We start from the raw sequence: 12,979 nt of genomic DNA, 5'->3' as shown, positions 1-12,979 counted from the left end.
GGTCAGCTGCCTCCCCGCTACGGCGGAGCGGCCTAGTGGGTCCACAAACCCAGTGTCCGTGACACCCATTCACACACCTACACAAAAGAAAATCGTGTAGAAAAACAATTTAAATCTATTTCACATGAGCTGCTTGTACAAAGGAGACATACGGTACAGACAGGAAAATCCACACAAATATAAAGGATATTATTGTGCCCCCATAAAATTAAACACAACTAAATAGTGGATGACAAGTCTAAAGTACAATATATACTTCAATCAAAAAATTCATATACAGGGGGATGACTTAAGGAGCTGGTCCTAGATAGTAACAGGAGAGAAGTTCACTTTTCCAGTGGAAAAATATGAGCAATGTTTGCCTGTCTTGTCTGTCCAGTCATAGGAGAGGCACCTGAAGGCACAGTATCTGACAAGTCTTACTCCTCTCCTTGCTATGTTAAAAACAAAAATAAACAAAACCGTCTTTGCACTGACCAGTTAAATATGGCATTTTTGTATAAAATATTTATATATAAAACTGAAAGGATTTTTCTGACTAAGATGAATAAAAGCAAGTTGGAATGAATGAGAGGAGCGATTGCTTGCAGAACAGGAAGGTCAATATCCAAGTGCTGGATAAAGAGACATCTGGGAGTGAGATGCCACTAGATCGCAGCAGGGAAATAAAAAAACCAAAGTATATATATATTAGAATTACAACTAGGAGCCCTGTCCCTCTGGATCTACACCACCCTCTGTGTCTTCATCATTGTAGATATTCTCTGCCTGTGGAAACAAACCAAAGCGCTTACCAACTGTTTAAGGTAATTCCGTTTTATTGCAGATATTTTACACATACACACACGCACGCACGCACGTTACCTCTCCTGACATGTCTGTTTTAGTAATCACTTGTAGGGATGCACGATGCATCGAAACTTCGGTACGGTTTCGATACGGTGCATCCCCAAACGGTCCGATACCATTATTTCATGTATGTCGATACTTAGCTGTGCGGGCGCACAGCTTAGTATAGTAATACATGAATGTATGAGAGCGGGGCTGCGGCTGTGTAATACAGCCATTGCCCCGCTCCCGAGTAATGACAAGTGCGCACAGTCAAGATCATGCGATGCACTAATGAGCGGCGGCACGGACGACGACAGAACATGGCAGGCGCGCTGCAAAACACCCCCATGTTCTGTCCTCAATGCCTGCGTCGCCGCTCATTGGTGCAGCGCCGGCCGCATCACCTCATGCTGACAGACCGCGCACAGTCAGGAGCGGGGCAATGACTGTATCACACAACCGCAGCCCTGCTCTATAACGGCGGAGATCAGGGAAACCTCATCTCTGCCGCTATTCTCCTGAATGCTGCGATCATAGCTGACTGCAGCATTGAGAGGTAAATGAGAAAGGGGGATGCCCCTTTGGATCGCATCACAGGTAATTCCTGTGACGCGATCGAGGGACATACCATATATGGGCAGACAGCCAAGGGTCCAATAAAGAACCCCAGGGCTGTGTTACCATATTTCCTGTTAGGGCATACTTAGGTATATCCTAACAACTGCCTGTGTACTATCCGTACACAGGCTAATGTACTGTAATATAGATATATGCCAGTACATTAGTTTAAAAATTAAAGTAAAAACTAAGTAATATTAAATAAAATAAAAATACACTTTTTTTTTTTTTAAATAAACATTAAAATAAGTCCCAATACATAAAATATACATTCGGAATTGGCGCGGCCGTAATAACCTGCACAACTATTTTTTTGCGTCTTTTAGGATGTGTAAGCCGTAAATAAAATAAAAACTTTTTTTTTTACTTATTGTGAGGCGCGTGGTGGGATAATGAATTTAACCTCCATGTGCCTCACATTAATAGTAATTAACCCCATCATGTAACTTACACATTAACCCATTATGACGGAGAAACATGATGGGGTTAATTACTATTAACGTAAGGCACATGGAGGTTAAATTCATCATCACACCTCGTGCCTCACATCAGAAAATGAAAGAACTTTTTTTTAATTTTTTTTATTACTGGTGGCAAAGTATCGTTTTGCTATAGAAATCGCAATACTACACAAAGTATCGGTATCGAAGTCCAAATTCTGGTATCGTGACATCCATAATCACTTGTATTCCCTATAATTCTGGAGCATCTTTTTCTTAAAACTCTGGGTTGTACCTTTCTTCTGTTATTCCTCCTAGAAATGTATGAATAAATTGACAACTGGGATTATCAGTCCCCTTGTCAAAGGGGTGTCCCTACATAGTTTACACCCAGTTGTCAATTTTTTTTCATACATTTGTACGAGGAATAACAGAGGAATAATACAACAATTTCAAGTTTTTGTTCTCCGTAGCTAGATGGGTTTCCAACTCAATCTTTGGTTCTAAAGCGAATGTCAGATGTCAAAGACATTTGATTTTTGCCAGTGGATGGCACCAATTTTGAGTTGATCCGCCAACAATCTAATGTCTGTCAAAAAATCTGCAGTCACGGTTAACAAAAGATTTGGGCAGGTTAAAACACGATCAGATCCAGCAGTCTGCTAGAAACGTATGCCTTTCCCAATTTCATAAACATTCACATTTGACCAAGCTAAATTTTCAGGGTAATAGAGGAATTAGGAGTGACCACTATCATCCGACAATTTTACAATATAATCTAAGGATTAGGAGAATGCCTCAATACCATTATTTTATTCCCTCAAGGGGAACCCCTCTTAACATGCCTTATTAGGGCATATGACGCCAGCATGTCCCCCGCTTGCCACCCTCTATGAGCCAGAGCGTATGACCAGCATCTAAATGATACGTTTAAACTGCAGAGCCTGCTGCAGGGGGAAGTGTATGGCCTGCTGTGACATCCCCAAGGACCCTAGCTAAATGCTGAGGCTTACGGAAGCTAAACACATGCAAATATCTAAAGTATAAAAATTAAAAAGAACAAACAGAAAAACTACTTTACTACATGCAAATTTAGTGGTGTATAATATTAAAAACAATTTGCTACTTTATCAAAACTCACCATTTGCCAAACTTGCATAATATTGTCTTCAGATACTGAACATATAACCCAAGGCTCATTAGGATTCCATGAAAAGTCTGAAATCTTTGCAGTGTGACCTCCATGAATAAACTGAGGAAAACAAAGAAAATGAATGAATGGAAAAAATAAAATAAAAAAAAGACTTAAAAGGAGATTTCCCACGAGAGACATTTATGACACATCCGCAGGATGTCATAAATGTCAGATAGATGCAGGTCCCCAGCTTTGGGACCCGCACCTATTTCCAGAACAGGGCCCCCTAAACCCCATTCAGCCGCTGTGTGTTGCGGCTGATTGAGGTGCTTTCCGACCATGAAAAAAAGTTATATGGTCATGAGTTACGTAAACAGCATAACTCGGAGCTACGCTGTTTACGCAAGCCTCATAGAGCTTAATGGTAGTTACGGAAACAACGTAGCTTGCATGCTACTTCTGTAACTGCCATTCACTACTATTGGAGTTACGGAAACAGCGTAGCTCAGCGAGTTACGTAAACGGCGTAACTCACGACCATATAACTTTTTCATGGTCGGAAAACACATCATCCAGCCGCAAAACACAGCGGCTGAACGGGGTTTAGGAGGCCCCGTTCTGGAGATAGGTGGGACCCGCATCTGACATTTATGACACATCCACAGGATATGCCTCTCGTGGGAAAACCCCTTTAACACATATCAGGCTTACGGATATCAAATATCGACATAGCTACTTACCAGCAACTCAGGGGGGCCGTCTTCAGCATCCTCTGGAGACTGTTCTTCTCCAATTTTACTAGAAAATAAAAAAAAATATTAACCCCTTGACGACATGTGATAGGGGGTGTGTTTGGGGTAGTATTGAGGAGGCTCAATGGCAAAGCCCACTCCATACTCTGTGTGAACTGTATGTAGCAGCCAACACCCAACCGCAACAGTCAAGTGATCGCAGCGTCTGTGCCGTTAGAAAGAGTGGAACAGACCCCTCTGATAGCCTATTGGCTGTGATGTGGGGTTCCGATGGTTGTCATGGCAGCCTGGGGGCCTAATAAAGGCCCCCAGATGTGCTGTCTGTTCCTATTAAGCCCTGCCGGAGCTTAAAAGGAGGGCCGGGTAACCGTAAAATACACTGCAATATACAAGTACTGGAGTGTAATATACCAGCGACCAAAGAATCGTTTGTTCAAATCCCCTAGTGACACAAAATTCAAGTGGTTTTTAATATACAAAAAAATAGAAATGTATTTTTTACAGCACATTGAATGTTGTAAAAACTAAACCCAGAAAACTGGTGGGAGGTTTTTTTCCCCCCATTTCAACCCAAAGTACTTTTTTTCCCCCGTAGTACATTAAATAGTGACATCAAAAACGACAACTACTCATGCAAACAGAAGAGAAAAAAAATAAATAAAAAGTCCTCATAGCGACATCTATAGAAAAACGTATGGACTTTGGAAAGCGAGGCGGGGGGGCTTGGAGAAGGCAAGAAAATAATAAAATTGGCTGCGGCACCAAAGTTTTCAGAGCTATTTAACCTTGAACCGGCGGTCATTTAAGAGAACGGTGTTCTGAGCAAAAATCAGTCTGCAAATGTCACTGATCAAATTCTGGCACTACACAAAAAAACAAAACCCTACACTATTATATGTACATAGAACTCTTCTTTGGCAGTATACAGTAACCTTGAAAGAGACCTATCAATCAAATTGATCCCTTTAAAGAAAAGGTTGGCAATACCGCCTATAGTGAAGCATGAAGAATTAAAATCCCCTTCCATATCAGTACAACAGTGTGTATGTTGTCGACCTAGTCACAGGCTACAGATATCTAGAAAGTCTTGACACATGCAGGGCAACAATGCAAAATTTTAATTCCACACATCCACACTCCTATCGAAACGCATCAGCATGTAAAATAGACATCAATTGTGCAAATCCCTAATCTATTAGTTTAAATTCATTACAAAACCTACAATTCAATATTCCCTGTATACAAGTCGCATGAAAACATTCTAAACTAATGACGGTCAGTAAACAGGTGTTGAAGCACTGCGTCGTACCTTAAATCCCAGACATTCAACCTCCGATCAGTACCACTAGATGCCAATATAGTTTCATTGTGTGGGGACCACTGTACCTGCAGGTAAATTAAGACGATGCAATAAAGTTATCCCGTATATACTAGAATTTGGCATCCATCACATCTTGCTGATGCCAGTTTAAACAGAATTCACTAAGAATTACTGATCTATACCTGGAAAATTTAATCTTTATGGGACTCAAAAGAATGTAACTTCAGTTTCAGATTACGCAAATCCCACAATGCAACAGTCTATTGATAGAGAAAAAATGTGTTAATAGGTAGCAAATCAATTCACTCCAAAAGTTGTTACAAAAAAACACACTAAGCAATACCAAAACTATAAAAATTAGTCAACTGAAATATTGCAGATTAACGCATTACATACATTTTAGATTGACAAAAACTATGCGGTGTGCAATTTCCTGCGCCATTTGTATGTAAATATCTATACATGCTTAACCAGAAACATTGTTCAAATACATTGTTTTCTGTTAACTCTGTTCTAGAAAAGCATAATCTATGGAGCACTGCAAATTCAGTGATTAAAACTCCCTCTAAGGCTGGATTCACACGAACGTGGCGTTTTTGCACGCGCAAAAATCACTTGCCAGCTCCGTGTATCATCCGTGTATGATGCGCGGCTGCGTGATTTTCGCGCAGCCGCCATCATAGAGATGATTCTAGGCGACGTCAGTCACTGTCCAGGGTGCTGAAAGAGTTAACTGATCGGCAGTAACTCTTTCAGCACCCTCGACAGTGAATTCCGATCACAATATCGAGAAACCTGTTAAAAAAAAAAAGAGGTTCGTACTTACTGAGAACTTCCCGGCCGTTGCCTTGGTGACGCGTCCTTGGTGACGCGCCTCTCTTGACATCTGGCCCCACCTCCCTGGATGACGCCGCAGTCCATGTGACCGCTGCAGCCTGTGCTTGGCCTGTCATTGGCTGCAGCTGTCACTTGGACTGAATTGTCATCCCGGGAGGTCAGACTGGAGGAAGAAGCCGGGAGTTCTCGGTAAGTAGGAACTTCTTTTTTTTTTACACGTTCATGTATATTGGGATCGGAAGTCACTGTCCAGGGTGCTGAAACAGTTGAACTCTTTCAGCACCCTGAACAGTGACTATCTCCTGACGTCGCGTACCGGAAATTTTTTTGCCGGGTTCGGCCAAAACGAGTTCGGCCGAACCCGGTGAAGTTTGGTTCGGTTGTCCGGGTTCGCTCATCTAAAAGACACTCCGTTTGGATGTTTGTAAACAGAAAAGCACCACGTGCTTTTCTGTTTACATTCATCCTTTTGACAGCTCTTGCGCGAATCACGCAGTTCGCACGGAAGTGCTTCCGTGCGGCATGCGTGGTTTTCACGCACCCGTTGACTTCAATGGGTGCGTGATGCGTGCAAAACGCCCAAAGAACGGACATGTCGTGACTTTTTTTCAGCGGACTCACGCTGAGCAAAAATCACGGACATGTCTGCACGGCCCCATAGACACATATAGGTCCGTGCAACGCGCGTGCAAATCATGCGCGTTGCACGCACGTATTTCCAATTCGTCTGAATAAAGCCTAAGGGCTCATTCAGACGAACGTGAATAACGTCCGTGTGCTGCGCATGGAAATCACGTGCAGCACACGGATCCATTGGTTTCAATGGGGCCGTTCACACATGCAGGGGTTTTCATGCAGCGAGAGTCCGTTGAGTGAAACTCACTGCATGTCCTATATTGGTGCGTTACGCATGCACATCCGTGTGCAATGCGTGATTTGCACATCAATTCAATTTGCGAGTGCGTGAATAATGCATGCCAATCGGATATGCTTGTGTGAATGGAGCCTAAGGGCTTGTACACGTAACGAAATTGCTTCAGAAAAGTTCTGAAGCATCTCCGTGAAAACCAGCAGACAACCTGCTGCGGAAAAACCACACCCTTTCATGCATTTATATTGCTACGTTTTTTTTTTCAAGCCTGTGTAATGTTGATATCTCCTCTGAAAAACGCAGCAATTCAGTCCACTTTCCACAGCAGCAATGGACATGCTGCGGAAAGAAGAATATGCAGCGCAGGTGAATTTCAAGACTGAAATTTTATGCAGCGTGTGGATGACATTTGAGCATTCACAACCACTTTGCTGCGTATTTTCCACCCGCATTTCCAGATGGAAAATACGTAGCAATTCCGTTACGTGTGGACAAGCCCTAAAGTGGTGCTCACATTGTAGTCTTTATGGGCTTTATATTCAGCTAAAAACAAAACTTGACTAAAAAAAAATGGAAAGTTTTTCCTTTATACGTTTCTTCTGTTTAGCATCCACTCCAGCAAAAACTGCACCAAAATGTAAATGTTTGAGAAAGGCCTAAGAGAATGATTGTATTACCTTGTCTGCAGACCCAGTAGCTAAGATGAACTCACTATAGGGGTTAAATGACAAGCAGTTGACCTCAGCTGTGTGAGCGTCCACAGAATGACTTGGTTTTGATGTGTTGTTTGATCGAGTGTCCCATCTACAACAGAGAGAACAGGAACAGTGAGGCAAAAGGATAAACACAATGAAGATTTCAAATTCCATAAACCTTGGGACCTGGTCGGTAACCATAAAACAGATATCTAGCTTCTCCATCTCTAGGTCGGAATACAAATGTTAACATACAACTACATTATAGTAGTCTGAAACCAGCCTTAGATCCCTATGACGCAGTTACTTTGGGTCATTAGAACATCGGTCGGGGCAGCCCTGCGGCCACATTTTACCTTACCTTGTTCACCAAACCATTCTCCACTGTTTGACAATTACCGCCACTTCATTCCTGACTCATTATAAACAAAGCCTCATAAACCAGTGATCGCTACTGATCTTGTGACTAAAAGCAAATGCATTAGCCTGAAATCCACATCAGTGGCTAGACTCACATGTAAAACGGGGCAGAAATTTGCTTAAAAGGGGGTTTTCCTAGGATTTTGATGACTTATCCTTAGGATAGGTAATCAGATCGGTAAGGGGCGGATTAAAATCCCCCACGATCAGCTGACTGAAGTGGCCGTGGTGCTTCGTCCTCTTCATTGCTCACCAGGCACAGATAGTGGCTGTGGCTGGTACTGCAGCTCAGTCCCATGCACTTGGATGGCAAAAAGCTGCTTGTGTTTTACAGTCAACATAACTGTGTGAGGGCTTGTTTGCATGACAAAATAGTTTTTAATTACATAATTTTTGGGTACATTAACTGGTCTTGATAGCCTTTGAGAGTGTTTGCGTGTGGTCAATGGAACACCTGTAGCTGGACGTCTGGCTCGTAGCCCAATGTCATGCAAACGCCTTCTGATATTTGTGTCGACACTGGTTGCCGCCCTAGGCTTCGGATGTGACGTTCAATAACACTTGCAGTACAGAATGGATCACTACGCGCCATTCTTCCAATCGGACTATCCATCCGTGCAGGGGTTTGTCTCCACGCAAGTCTTGCTGTCATTCCAGTTCGTTGTTCCCCCAGCCTACGGGACACACAATGTTGAGCAGTGCTGACATCTCTGCCTAGGCTCGTAGCGATAGTAATAAACCAAGGCCTCTCAGTTCAAAGATTCTGTCCCTGTCAGTTTGCGACAAGTGACGATAACTCTTACAACGACGAAGAGGAGGCATCGCACAATCATCCCACACCACTTGATCTGATTTTTGAGGTATCATGTGGTTAAAAAAAACTTTGCTTTCAGTCTGGCTTTTATGCTCATCCCACATGCCACAGATTGGAGCTCGGTGCTTGAAAATGTGATCACTTGCAGATCTTAGCGACACCTGCTGCTTCCTTGATTTGCACAACCTTATAGCTTGCCCTTCTTGGTGTTGCAATTTCAACGTTGAGGAGTGTATAGAAAACTTTGTAACATGTTAGGGAAAAATAGCAAATTCCCCACTGAACAGCACAATGTAGACTTTTTAAAGGTTTAAATCTCCTCTGCACACCGTCTCCAAAAAAATAAATATCCAAATAAAATACAGAACACAGGAAGGAGCAAGATGGAGAGAATATGGATTTTTTTTCTTAATGACATTTATACACTCATTCAAGTCACACATTTTACCAGACGAGTACAACACGTACATCATGAGTTTCTGGTCATCGGCTACAGATCCAAATAGGGATTCATGTAGTAAGTGCCAGGAAACATCTTCCACCACGGCAGTATGTCCTGTAAAAATGGTCTTGGCATCAACCACCTTGCCCTCTTTGGGCACTGCACTGATATCCCACAAGCAAATTGTCTGCAAGGTTAAAAAAAACATGTATTAATCAGGTCAATTAATTCTGCAGTGACATAAATGTACCTATAAAACAAAAGAATCTAAAAGCAATTCTAGAAAAAAAATCTGCTATAATAAAGTAAAGCTAGACTGCCCTGCTTGTGAACACCTTACAATATTTTAGTGGGGGCTCAGTATAAAGCATTACGATTTTAAAACAAGGAAAACAAAACAAACGAAAATGACTTACATGGTCATCAGATGCACTAAGTAGGTTTCCACTAAGATTAGGATTCCAGGACAATCCATATCCTTCCTTTTGGTGACCACGAAGCCGGAGATCAGGGTTACATTCACCTGATGGATCTATACAATGAGAGAAGGGCTTTCTTATACGCAACAGCAAAAAGGTACTTGAAGCACCTTATACAGTTGATGTAATCTCAAATATATGAAAAAATTCGAAACTATTTAAACTGAATATTTATCAAATAAAAAAAAAAAATCTACACTTCTCAAATCTGAATGCTGCTGGCTCAAAAAAAGACAGTAGCACTTTCACTTCAATGCCCAGATTTGGCTGTACACAATTTGCTATGGAATTTACTTAAATTAACATTTCACCTTGCAAACCTTGATCGTGAAGCCAATCTTTACCGTGGATTCACACTAAACTTCTGCAACAAAACCTACCGCATGTGAATCCGTTATAGTCAAGTTTACAAATAGCAATTCACTAAAGTAAAGTAAAGTAAAGTGGTCACCACCCCCAGACGAAGGCATTAGCGCCGAAACGCGCGTTGGGGTGGACCTTGGCTGCATTCACTCTGCTTATTTACCATGGGTATGTGAGACTTTATCTATTTTGTGCAATTTCACTTACCTTATTACTGGATTTTCTTGCATGTTTGATCCCATTGTATTCATAACGCCTTGTGTGTTGTTACGATCATTGTATCATGACTACAAACTTTAGCATTGTTAAAATTATCTTGTTGACTATTGGATGTGATTCTATCTAGTCTGCAGTACTTTGCATTCACATATGCATATAGTTGATCTATTTACTTAAATAGACTTTACTTTCATAGATGTTCACACACATTTGTCATATTTATCAAGGGACGTACATGTATCTCATTCACCGTTCATATACAGATATATGGTTTGGTTAATGCTTCAGTCAAGGATCCGTGTTTTTACTGTGGGTTTATGGATTCTTTTTATATGTGTTATTATATGTCAATAAAGTATTTTTGTATTTTCATTACTTCCTTGTCTCTCAGCATCTATTTTCTCTTTTGGTCTCATATTGAATTATGATGCTGTTTGGGTCTAACACCCTGGAATCAACCTATAGAGCTACACATATACTTCATGTGTGATCTGCTCTATATTCTGGTTATGCAGATTCCTGTTGCTTTTTTGGATCGGAAAATCAATAGGGTAGTTGACTATGATTGACAGCGTCCCTGTACCCACCGCCACCAGGTGTATCGGGAAATGATGAGTACGATTCAGTACCTGACCATCTGAAGTGATGGTCGGGTACAGGGCGGCCGCGGGCCGGTATTATTAGACTATTATTAGATTGGCCCCCTTCTCCCAGGCTCTCCGTGCAACATCTCTGGCCCGGGGGCCCGCCAGTCTATGCACCCTGTCCATCTCAATGGCCATATCACGTGGTCTATCCAGGAGCTTGTTAAAGATATGTGTCACCGCATCATATAGGCCTTCCAGAGGCAATGATTCCGATATGCCTCTCAGTTTCAAATTGTTCTGTCTCCCCCTGTTTTCTACACCATCCAAGTGTAAGGAAAAGTCTCGCATTTGGGTAGATTGAGTGTCCAAGGTCTGAGAAAGTACCGAGATGTGCATGGAGTAAACAGAGTTATGGCGCTCCAATGTCTCCACGCGTGCGGCCAATGAACGTACCTCCTGTGAGACAGCACCAATGGCCTTATCATGCTTCCCTTCCAGCCGGGAGAAAGGTGTAAATCCAGATAAGATTTGGTGGGCAACACCCGCACCATTTCACACAATTCCGCCGGGGTCCATTCCATAGTGGGGGAAGGACCCGGAGAAGAAACCGCTGATGGAGTGAGCGGCCCCCTGAAAATGGCTGGCGTCCCCTGACTGAGCAGCATCCAGTCCACTGAGGGAGATTGCCACGGGGTGGCAAAAGAAAATAGCGCCGGAACCGCCCTGCCTTGGAAGGCCATGCGGTCAGCGTCCTGTCTTGGCACTGACTGGGGCTGGAGGGGGGGAAAGTAATCAACCAGAGCTGGAGGAGCCGACCCAGGCATGGCATCTGAGCCCTGACCTACCTCCGGAGTCGCCATGATGGGGGTGTGGACCTGGAAACGGCAGTCGACACTCGCCGGCCCGGAGGAGCAGGAAGTCGGCGAGTGCCCACGTGCTGGCAGGGTCCGACTGCAGTCTGAGGGTGGAATGGAGGAGAACCGCGGAGATGATCCGTCCTGCCTGGAGTGAAGGAACCTGCAGATGGACGAGGTGCCAGGAGTGACCGAGAGGCTCTTGCGATGCCTCCCCTTCATCATCGTTCACAAGCACCGGGTAAATGAGCCCTTTTGGGCGATTTTCTGTGTGTCAAGTCCGGAGCTTCAAGAAAATGCGTCCTCACACCGCCATGTCAAAGCCACGCCCCCTTTTTGTTCCACTAGGGGACATTTAGACTTGCAGCTTTGACAGCTGCTAGAGTAAATTACACTACCTATGTAGTGTAATGTATTCTAACTGTCATTGTCACGTGACAGTCACACTGACAGGAAGCCTAGGAGGACCTTTGAAGAGGTATTGTGATACCTAAACAAAGGAAACACCCCAAAAAAGACCCTATTTTGGAAACTCCACCCCACAACGAATTTATCTAGGGGTGTAGTGATCATTTTGACCACACAGGTGTTTCATAGATTTTATTAAAATTCGGCAGTGAAAATAAAAATATATATTTTTTCCAATATGACATGGCTTTAGCTCAAAATGTTTCACTTTCTCAACAAATAAAAGGAGAAAAGCACGCAAACATTTGTGAAGCAATTTCTATGGTACGGCAATACCCTATATGTGATCATAAACTTCTGTTTGGGCACAAAGTAGGGTTCAGAAGGGAAGGAGCGCCGTTTGGCTATTGTAGTGCATATTTTGCTGGTTTGGTTTCTGGGCGCTATGTCACCTTTGAAAAGCCCCTGTGGGACCAAAACAGTAGAAACCCCCCCAGAAGTGACCCCATTTTGGAAACGACACCCCTCAAGGTATTCACCTAGGGGTGTAGTGAGTGAGTCAAAATGGCAATTTTTCCATAGATATGCCAATATGTGGCGCCCAGCTTGTGCCACCATGAAAAGATAGCTCTCTAATTATTATGCTGTGTTTCCCGGTTTTAGAAACACCCTACATGTGGCCCTAATCTTTTGCCTGGAAGATCGACAGGAGTAAAAGAGTACCATACGAAATTGAGGCCTAATTTTGCGACTTACAAAGTATTGGTTCACAATTGCAGAGGCTCTGATGTAAAATAATAAAATAAACTCCTGAGAAGTGATGTCATTTTGGAAACTACACCCCTCAAGGCATTTTTTATTTAGACAGGTCTTTTCCATAAATGATTGTGCTG

At 42.8% G+C, this 12,979-nt stretch overlaps 1 pseudogene; it reads right to left on the bottom strand.

Moving 5' to 3' along the window:
* Window positions 1–484: 484 nt before the first annotated feature.
* Window positions 485–11,684, bottom strand: LOC142732860 (histone-binding protein RBBP4-A-like; annotated as a pseudogene).
* Between the last annotated feature and the right edge of the window lie 1,295 nt (window positions 11,685–12,979).

Source organism: Rhinoderma darwinii, unplaced genomic scaffold, assembly GCF_050947455.1.
Source record: "Rhinoderma darwinii isolate aRhiDar2 unplaced genomic scaffold, aRhiDar2.hap1 Scaffold_92, whole genome shotgun sequence".
Taxonomy (NCBI): domain Eukaryota; kingdom Metazoa; phylum Chordata; class Amphibia; order Anura; family Rhinodermatidae; genus Rhinoderma; species Rhinoderma darwinii.
The sequence above is the reverse complement of the archived record's forward strand: the minus strand, read 5'-3'. Positions and strand labels throughout refer to the sequence as shown.